The 10,238-nt window shown below is 42.8% G+C and overlaps 1 long non-coding RNA gene across 1 annotated transcript; it reads right to left on the minus strand.

The window, feature by feature from the left end:
* Positions 1-5,266: 5,266 nt before the first annotated feature.
* On the minus strand, positions 5,267-6,487 carry LOC142640704 (uncharacterized). The gene is made up of 3 exons (XR_012845222.1): positions 6,296-6,487; positions 6,101-6,199; positions 5,267-5,994 (listed from the first exon to the last, which is right to left on the minus strand). It is a non-coding gene; the product is annotated as an uncharacterized LOC142640704 (long non-coding RNA).
* Between the last annotated feature and the right edge of the window lie 3,751 nt (positions 6,488-10,238).

A 10,238-nucleotide genomic window follows, 5' to 3' on the forward strand; every position in this document is an offset into this window, starting at 1 on the left:
GTGTGTTGATGAAGGGTTCTTTTTATAGCTGAGTTTAAAGGGGGGTGTTTTAGCAAATAATTTCAGCCAAAATCTGTCTCAAATAGCAATGAATCTTTAGAAAATTCATCCTAGAATTTGGCTAAGAATGGTAGGTTTAGCTTTAAGGTGTTATTGTTATTTTAGGCAATAGCTGCTGGGTAAAGAGAAGCAGAAAATGAAAGTATTTTAGCAAGAAAGAGATAGTTACTTAGTTGGTTTTAGTTCTTAACCAAAGGAGGAAAACCCAGTAATGTTAAGGCTGTTGGGTCAACTGTCACAACTGTTCTAAAAAGGCTGTCCTAGCTGTTAGGAAAAACTGTCACAGCTGTTCCAGCTGTCATAAGTCAGTTGTTGCTTGGGGCAGAAGCAGATGGGGTCAGATGTCAAGCTGCTGGGATGTATATTTCATGGACTTGGTTGAAAAATGGTAAGATCTCTTTTAAGGGTATCTTGCTATTTTAGGTATAGCAGCTGGCTGCTGGGATTTCAGCATTAAATGGCTGGTAATATCAGTTTCAACCAGGTGTCAAGTACTGAATACACTGCTGGGGTTCTGTTGAAAATGCTTCCTTTTTTGGTGTTTGTATTTTTGGTCCAAGGTTTTATTACAACACATTTTTAGTAAATAAGAGAATGATTGGTTGATAGTTAATGAAGCTTTAGAGATTTAGTCAAGGTCTCATTGTGTTATGACTTAATCTTGGTGAGCAAGAAGAGCATTTAATGCTTTGCTCTGGCAGCTGGCAGAGAAATATATGGTCTAATTGTGGTAGACAACAGTTAGGTATTAGAGATATCATGAATATTTTGTATATAGTTGGAGATTAAAGATAGTCAATTAGATTAGGTCATGTGTTTGAGTTGGATTTTAGCTGAAATAAGTAATGAGATTTATGTAGAATAATATAATTAAGTTTCTAAATTTATATAGGAACAGTTGGGGATTGAATGAATAGTTATTTTCTTAGCAGTTAGATGGCCGGGAATATTGAGTATTTGTCATATGATGAATATTAAGTTTCAGGAAAAGAGCAATAGGGAGTTTTATCATTTTAAGTGCTATGTGATAAGAGATGATTACCATATGTTATCCGCTACACACGGACTCGTCAGAGTTCAAGGAGTTGAAAAAGACACGCCAAGCAACATGTTTCTTTTATCAACTTTAAACTGCTGGAGCTTTACTGAACATACCTCTTGGCCCTCCAAACCACAACTTCCAAAATTTCCCCAAAGAGACCCATAAGCTTGGATCATAAGCCGAAGATGAGATAACGTACCTTGGGTTTTGTAGTCGTTTTGTGTGAATATGGGCTTTTGTTGAAGAAGCCACTTTCTATGAATACGAGAGAGGTAATATAGGCCATAAGCTTTGATTCATTGTGTAAGCTCGATCCATATGTTGATGTTGATGATATCACGGGTTATGATCCCAATTGATGAAAGGAGATATGGACCATGAATTCGCCTTTTGAAATAAGGATCTCACGAGCCATGTTAGCCCAATCCATATAATTGAATAAAATATGAGCTTATTTTGGGCTTTAAATAGATTTACCCAAAAAATCAATAATATGTTGATGTGGCATGGGTTGCCAATGAAGTAATGCCACATGGGGCAAAAAAAGAGTCCTCAACACATATGCTCAACATAGATTCCAAGGCTAAGCTAGTGGCTTAACCTGCCAGAGTGTTTCACACTAAAATAGAAGAGCAAATAGTGAAGGAAGTTCAAAAGTTGTTGGCGGCTAGTTTCATTAAACCTATCCAGCACTCGCGATGGCTGTCTAATATTGTGCAGGTAAAGAAGAAAAATAGGCAGATTAGATGCTGTGTGGACTTTAGAAACCATAACCAAGTCTACCCAAATGACAAATTCCCGCTGCCGAACATGGACTTGTTGATAGACTCTGCGGCAAGAAACGCCATGTTTTCCTTTATGGATGGGTTCAGTGAATATAATCAAATTCAAATGGCACCAAAAGATGCAGAGAAGACTGCTTTCAAAACACCCATAGGTAATTCCTATTACATTGTGATGCCCTTTGAGTTGAAAAATGCAGGCGTAACTTACCAATGCACAATGACCGCCATATTCCATGACATGATGCATCGTGAGCTGGAAGACTATGTGGATGACATAGTCGTGAAGTCGAAGAGGTAAGAAGACCATGTTAAAGTGTTAAAAAAAGGTATTTGAAAGGTGCAAACTTTTCAAGTTTAGAATGAATCCGCTCAAATGTGCTTTTGGAGTGTCTGCCAGGAAATTCCTGGGATTCTTGGTCCACAGTGAGGGAATAGACGTGGACTCAGCCAAGGCTATAGCCATAGCAACCATAAAGCCACCGGCCATAGTAAAGGAATTGAAGAGTTTTCTGGGGAAGGTTTCTTATATCTAGAGGTTCATCCTAGGCTTAGCAATAATCACTTCATCCTTCACCAAATTACTCAAGGAGGGACAAAGCTTTGAGTGGGGAAAGGCGTAGTAGATAGCCTTTCGAAGGCTACAACAGATCATGACAAACCTCTCTACGGTGTAAGCCCCAATTCGAAAAAAGCCTCTATTGCTCTATTTGGCCTCAAGCCCATCTGCCATAGGCGCTTTAATAGCCCAAGAAGATGGATGTGGCACCAAACAGCCAGTTTATTACAAAAGTCGCGCTTTAAGGGATGCGAAGACCCACTACCCCAAAGCAGAAAGGACATGCCTAGTAGTAGTATATGCATCACAAAGATTATGCCATTACTTCTTGGCTTACGAGATACACTTGATGACAAAGTCTCACACAATCAAAGCCCTCCTCCGACAGCCAATTCTCTCTGGAAGGATATCACAGTGGTTGTTACAATTATCATAATATGACTTAAAGGCAGGAACACCCAAGGCATTAAAAAGTCAAGCCATAACAAACATGTTAGCTCAATTCCTAGGAGAAGAAGAATTTTCGTTGGATGATGAAGTTCTAGGAGAAGTGGCCATAGCAGAAGTAACCAGAGAACAATGGGTCATGAAATTTGACGACTCTTCCATGGCAAACTTGGGGGGCGCAGGAGTGGTCCTCTACCACAAAAGGGAAGAGACCATAGCACTTTCATTCAAGCTGGAGTTTCCATGTTCCAACAACATTGCAAAATATGAGGCTTATCTTACTAGGTTGGCCACAACCTTTGAGATGGGGATCAAACATTTGAAAGTGATGGGAGACTCTAACTTGGTGGTTTGCCAAACTAAGGGGTGTTTCTCGTTAAAGGAAACGAGTTTGGCTCTGTACAGGATGTTGGCCCAAAAAATGGAAGAAAAGTTTTCACATTTGAGATAGAGCATACTTAGAAAAGCGAGAATCGATAAGTAGATGCACTGACTGCATTGGGCTCACAGATAGCCTTTGAAGGAAACGACACCAGAGTTGAAGTCAACAAATGAAGAGAGTCTATTATTGAAATCTTGCAAGAAAGGTTTCGGGAAAAGCAGGAGTGTGAGGAGGATTGGAGAATTCCCATTAAGGAAGCTCTGTTAAAAGAGGGAGATCTAGCATATTTGAAAACATTGAAGGACTACGTCCTAATAAAAGGAGAACTGTACCATAAGATGCTAGAGGGAATCATGTCCAGATGTGTAGGGCATGAAGAGGCCTGAAGAAGACTGATGGAAGTGCATGGTGAGACCTGAGGATTTTGAGGTGAGATCAGCCTTTACTGCAAACTCTAGAGAGCGGGTTTTTATTGGCCAAGTATGGGTAAGGATCCAGACCTAGTCCAAACTCAGTGTGAAGCCTGCCATTTGATTATGGATAAGGAAGAAAGTTATGCCGTGTTTACCAGTGAAGACTGGAGAAGCCCATTCGTGCAATACCTAGCAGAAGGTGTCCTATCGTAGAAGCATAGAGAAAGATATAAGCTCAAGAAGCTGGCAGTGTGCTACATTTTAGATAAGGGAGTCCTTTTCAAAAGGGATATGATGCGGACCCATTAAGATGTCTAGGTCTCGAAGAAGTGGGAGAAATGATGAGGAAGGTGCACGTAGGGAAATGCGGAGAGCACCAAGGGAAGAAAAAAATTTGTACCAATGTGTGCTGCAGATGGGCTATTACTGGCCTACTATGAAGAAAGATACGGTAAAATTCGTGAAGAAATGCCACAGCTGCCAAGTGCAGACCAAACTGATTCACACCCACCTATAAAACTTGCATAGCATGGTCACCCCATGATCGTTCCATACTTGAGGGCTTGACTTAGTAGGAAAAATTAACCCACCTTCTCATAGGTACATATGGATCCTAGTGGCTACGGAATACTTTACCAAATGGGCAGAGGTCATACCACTCCGTAAAGTCACGGGAGGAGCTGTGGAAAATTTTATCAAAGAAAACATAATTGTCAGATTTTGGGTGGCTCATAGAATCATAAGTGACAATGGCAATCCATTTGTCAACAGTGAGGTAAGAAAGATGCTGAAATTTTACCGGATCAAACACCAGCGATCATCGCCTTATTACCCCCAAGGGAATGGACAGGCAGAGGTGACAAACAAAACTCTCATCAAGATTATTAGTAAAATGAGCCAAGAATACACTGGGGGATGGGTAACGCATTTGCCAGACGCCCTTTGAGCCTACTGAAATTTGCCAAAGTCCACCACGGCATTTTTCCCCTTCTCTTTGGTGTACAAAATAGAGGTGATGAGCCCAGCTGAAATAATGATACCTTCTCTGAGAGTTATGCAGGCACGCAAGAAATAAAAAGAGAAAGGAGTCTTTGTAGCAGAAAGATGCAAGGACCTAGAAGAGTTAGACAAAAAGAGGGAGGAGGCCCAAGAGCGCAGTTGCAGATATAGGCAAAAGATGACCGAAGCTTATGGTAGAACAATTAAAGAAAGGGTGTTTGCAGAAGGACATCTTGTGTTAAAGACAGCAGACCACGTCAAGGAAGCACATACAAATGGGTATTACCGTTTGGCCCAGATGAATGGAAAAGATTTAATGGACCCCATTAATGGCAAATGGTTAAAGCGTTATTATGCCTAGGAAACATTATGTAATTGTTCCTTTCTCTTATTTAGTTTTTCTTTCTTTCCTTCAAGTGACCACCCTTGCAAGGGATAATGTCATAAAAAAGTATTGTAGTGTTTTTTTGTTTGTAAAAGAAAAAGTAATAAAGACTTTGGAGTATTAGCAAAACATACTGTATCATAATCATAGTAATAGCTATAGTAGATGTAGCATAATAGATTACAGGCCCAAAATATATAAGTCATGTCGAACTTATCGTATAAGTGCTAGAGAAATAAGAAAGTGTACTGGGTAGGATGAAAAAGGAAAGAAAATGAACATAGGGAAAGGAAATACAAAAAACTACATAATGTAATCAAAGACCTGGAATAAGGGTCTGATCTCCAAAGCAGCTAGGACCAGCAACACCAGAAAGGAGATGTTCACGACGTGCCTCTAGGTCTGCCACCTCCTTCTTCAAAGCCTCGATAGGAGCATATATGACATCCATAGCAGGCTGAACCTTCTTTATAAAGAAGGCTTAAGCAATCTCCCACAGGTGGTCCAGCAGATACTCCACGACAAATCCAACTTTGACCAATTCCTGAACTGCAGCCCTCCACTGCAGGATCCTCTCAACAGATACAATGTCGATGAAGTTATGCTCAATGTTGTTCATCACTCCCTAATAGCTTGAGGAAGTGCTTCCTCATGGATTGGCCAAAGAGAAACCCCTGCATGAAGTCCCCACGGCTGTTATAGACTGCCTCCAAATGAGTAATACACTCCCTAGGGACTCGAAAGCCATAAAAGTCAACGTAAAGGGTTCCAGCCCCCTAGAAGTCAGCAGGATCAAGATAATTAGTCTCGTGCTAGTCAAATTGGACGAAGAAGGCAGCAGCTTCACTCGTCGGATAAGGAACTATGGCAGAACTACTGCCAACCTCAAACTGAGAGGATGGAACCACGTCAGCAAGAATTGGACCTAAGAAGAAGAATAAAGATGAAGCGTGAGTCAACAAGAAATAGAAGAAGTGGAAGGATGAATTCAACAATGAAGAATAAAGAAAATACAGTAGTAGGGAAATTACCAAGGCCTATAGGAGTGGGGGCTACGGGTGTGGCAGAAGTAGGAGCCGCAGGCATTGCGATGCCTGCTGTAGCCTTAGGATCCTCAGGAATGTTTGTGGCTGCGAAGGATGATATGTAAGGCAATTAGAGGGTTGAATCAAGAAATGATAGGAAGAAAAGAAGAAGAAGAATTGCCAAGGACAAAATATACATACCCATAGCCTCGATTTCTTGCTCATTACCATCATCATCCGTATTAGAATTAAAAAACTCTCATCTTCACGACAGGCTCATCTTTAGAGTCCTCAAGGACCTCCTTGGATCCCTCATAAGAAGACAAATTTGCATCAGGCCCTCGGGTGGCAGAACTAGGAATAGATGAAGGGGTGACACCAAAGAGGAGCTATTCTTCACAACCTGAGAGAGGGAAACAAAGGGATCGTTGGCGAAGATAATAAAGGGAGTAGCAGGAGAAGTGATAGGCAAAGAATGTATTGATCCATTGTGATAAATTAATTGATTAATTGACCAAGTTTATTAATTAATTAAATTAACATGTAATGTACGTGGAAACATAAGAAAATCACCAACTAAAATAAAATGCAGTGGAAAATAAAGTTAACAAAGTGATTTGTTTTCGAGTGGGGAAAACCTCCAAGGCAAAAATCCCACTAGGTGATTTTAAGGTCAGCACTCCCGAGAATTCACTATTATCACAACAAGTGGTTACAAGTAATCTCAGTACCTTATATCAACCTATAGTTGAACCTTTATCCCAATACCCAATTAGACTTGTTCTGTAGTAACAATCTCTCCTTTTAATGCATGGCTCCCAGGATGTGACTAACCAATAGATGCGCAGATCCCAGTACGCAACTTAATCACCAACTTGAGAAGGATGTTGGTTGCAAAGTTCTTTAGTTCATCACACAATGAAGATCATGAAGTTGCTTAGTCACAAAACCCTACGGTGTATAAACACAGCAGCTTCTTCAAGAGAAAGAAGAACTAGGGCAAACTAGGTTTTTGGTCACAATTTGCATAAACAACTCTTTGCTTCATACTTATGCAACTATGCTCACTGTGATGGCCCTTAAAATAATCCTTATATATATTTAGGGTTGTGAGAAAAGAAAGCCCAAACATGTATTCACGGATTGGAATGAAATCAGAACTGAAAATTTGATTTTCATAATTCTCGATAGATACCCTATCTGTCGAGCAGCTATTGAACATCGGGCTAGAACAGTTTTTTAAATCTCGATAGATATTAGCTGTCGAGATTTAAAATCCAGCATTTTATCCCTTAATTCTTGGACAGACTTGCATAGTTTTAACACTTGAACTTGAAACCTTGTTCCTTGAAGCATTAAACACATCCTAGATCTACCCAATTACAAGTAAAGTGTGTTTTGTCAAAGGATTAGCTAATACATGATGACATATGTTCCTAACATGAATCACATATGTCCTAACAATCTCCCCCTTTGACAATCCGTGACAAAACTACAACTGTCACGACCCAAACCTGTACTTCAGAATTTAGAGCATGACCAGCATGTTAATATCAAGTTTACCTCAATACTAACACGAACCAACCTAAACATAAGGTGCTTATCAAGAATTGTTTCCTGTATACCTGCTTATTTTCTTGCATAAAAGCCATGATGTGGGATGAAAACACTCAACCCGTCCTTGGACGGTCACCACCTTCGCAGCCGTCCAGAAGTTATCCTCAAGACGAGAGTAACGGACAAGGACGTCCAGAAGGTGATAGCGAAGCTACATCCCTCGTCCATGGGATGCGCACAGACTACCTTATGAGGACTCGTCCATATAAAGATTCGTGGACTAGGATGTTACACTTAGAATTAACAGGCGCGCTCGATGAAGGAATTCCAGGACGAGGGTATCATACTTAGGAGAATCTCCGAATATAATGTGACAATCCCTTATCCCACGCATAACGGTCATGTACCCGTTGTGGAATAGAAGTGTAACTCCTAAACGGTTATGGCAGTTACGTTAAGCCTCCTTGAATCCGGGAGAGGTTCTGTCTCAATAACCTTCTATAAGAACACTATATAAAGTTTGTCTCGGACAAGGCCAAGGTATGTTCGGTTTTACTCCAAAAAAGTTGGAATTCGAATAACTTAGAGGAAAAAACTAACTTTGCCATCGGAGGATTTTTGGCCGGCAGCCCCGGTCGCCTTTGATACGCTTTTCTTTCTTTTTCGAGCCGTAGAAAGAACAGGTAGTCCTTTCAGGTCCGCAGCATCCGGCCCTACTTGATTTTCTTGGCATCATCGGTTAGGCGCCGTCTGTGGGAAAGAAGTAAACTTGTTATTCTATCCGGACAAAAGGTTGAATGGTTCGAACAAGATCAAGGGCTACCAGCCAGGCCACCAGGAGTAGGGATGCTTCCCGGCCAATCCACCTTCGTGATCGCGAGATCGGCTTTGTAATGCAACCGCCTTCTATGCGGCACATACAATCCATGGCGGCTGCTATGGCGAAGCTGACACGTCGGAACCCGGGAATTGAATAAGGAGATCAACTTCGGGAGGCAGCGTCGAGGACACATTGAGGGAAGGGCCCCGAGTCGGGAAGGAGGAGGGGAGAATGTAGGGTCAGAAGATCAAACAAGGGGTACCGCTTCAAGAAGGGTGCCGCACTTGGAAAAAGAAATGGACCGGATGAGAAAAGCCATGGATGAAATGAGGGAAAACATGAGGCGAGCAAACCCGATAGATGATATGGTCCACCGAACGGACTCCTTTTTACGGCCTCCATCCAGCAGATCACCCTCACCCCCGAAGTTCAAAATGCCTTCTCTAGACTCGTACGATGGAAATCGCGACCCACTGCGATCACATTGCAACTTTCAAGACGACCATGCACTGCGGGGGTCCCGAACGAGATCATGTGCGAGCTTTTCCCACCACACTCAAGGGACCGGCGCGAGTGTGGTTCGGCAGATTCCCCCAAACTCGGTGGGATCATTTGAAGAGCGAGTAAGGTTGTTTGTCAACAACTTCATTGGAGGACGGCGTCACGAGCGATCCTCCTGCAGCCTCACCGGACCATAGAGCAAGGGGACAATGAGAGTTTGCGATCTTTTATCACCCGGTTTAACGAGAGAAGCCTTAACGGTGGACGAGATGGATGACAAGGCGGTGGCTGGCCGCTTTCCACAATGGGGTCAATTCGACTTGTTTATTCATAAGCTCTACGAAGCGGGAACCACGGACTATGGCCGAGCTTGTCCATTCGGCCCGAGAATTTTATGAATGCGAAGACGCCATCATAGCCAAGAAAAGAAAAAGGGCGAGAGCGCTCGGAAGGGGGCCACCATCGCTACCGGGACCAAGGACCTCGTCGAAGAAAGTTCGGGTAAACGAGAGAAAAGATAAGGATGGTAAGAAGGCCGGTTCCTGCTTGCAAGGAATCGGATACACGCCCACGACTATGCCATTAGAGCGAGGTTCTTATGCGGATCAAGGACGATCCGTCCGTCCTTGAAGTGGCCGGACAAATTGAAGGGAGACCCCAACAAGCGTAATAGGAGCAATGCTTGCCGTTTTCATAGGGACCATGGGCATGATACGGACGAGTGCTTTGACTTGAAGCAGCAGATAGAAAATCTCATTAGACAGGGAAAATTGAGGAACTTCCTTGGACGGGACCAGAGAGATGAGAAAATGAAGGCCAAGGTGGAAGAATCATTACGCCCCCCACTAGGAGAAATAAGGGTAATTATAGGAGGAAGCTCGGCGGCACAGTCGTCCAAATCAAGGAAGACATACCTGAGGGTGGTGCGGAGAACATCCAACGGTCTGGACGACCTCCTAGGACGAAGGAGGTAGACCAATAGGTATTACTTTCACGGACGAGGAGGCGGGGACGAATTCACCACCCACACGATGACGCGATAGTCATTACCCTACTCATCTCGACTACACGACCGGGGAGGGTATTGATTGACAATGGCGGCTACGCGACATTCTCTACTACCCCGCGTTCCAACAAATGAAGCTAAGACAAGATCGGCTTCGACCAGTGAACTCGCCGTTGGTGGGATTCGGAGGGATGAAGGTGCAACCTGTGGGCACCATCACGTTGTCGGTGGTTGTCGGGACGTATCCACAGCAGATAACC

Source organism: Castanea sativa, chromosome 1, assembly GCF_040712315.1.
Source record: "Castanea sativa cultivar Marrone di Chiusa Pesio chromosome 1, ASM4071231v1".
NCBI lineage: Eukaryota > Viridiplantae > Streptophyta > Magnoliopsida > Fagales > Fagaceae > Castanea > Castanea sativa.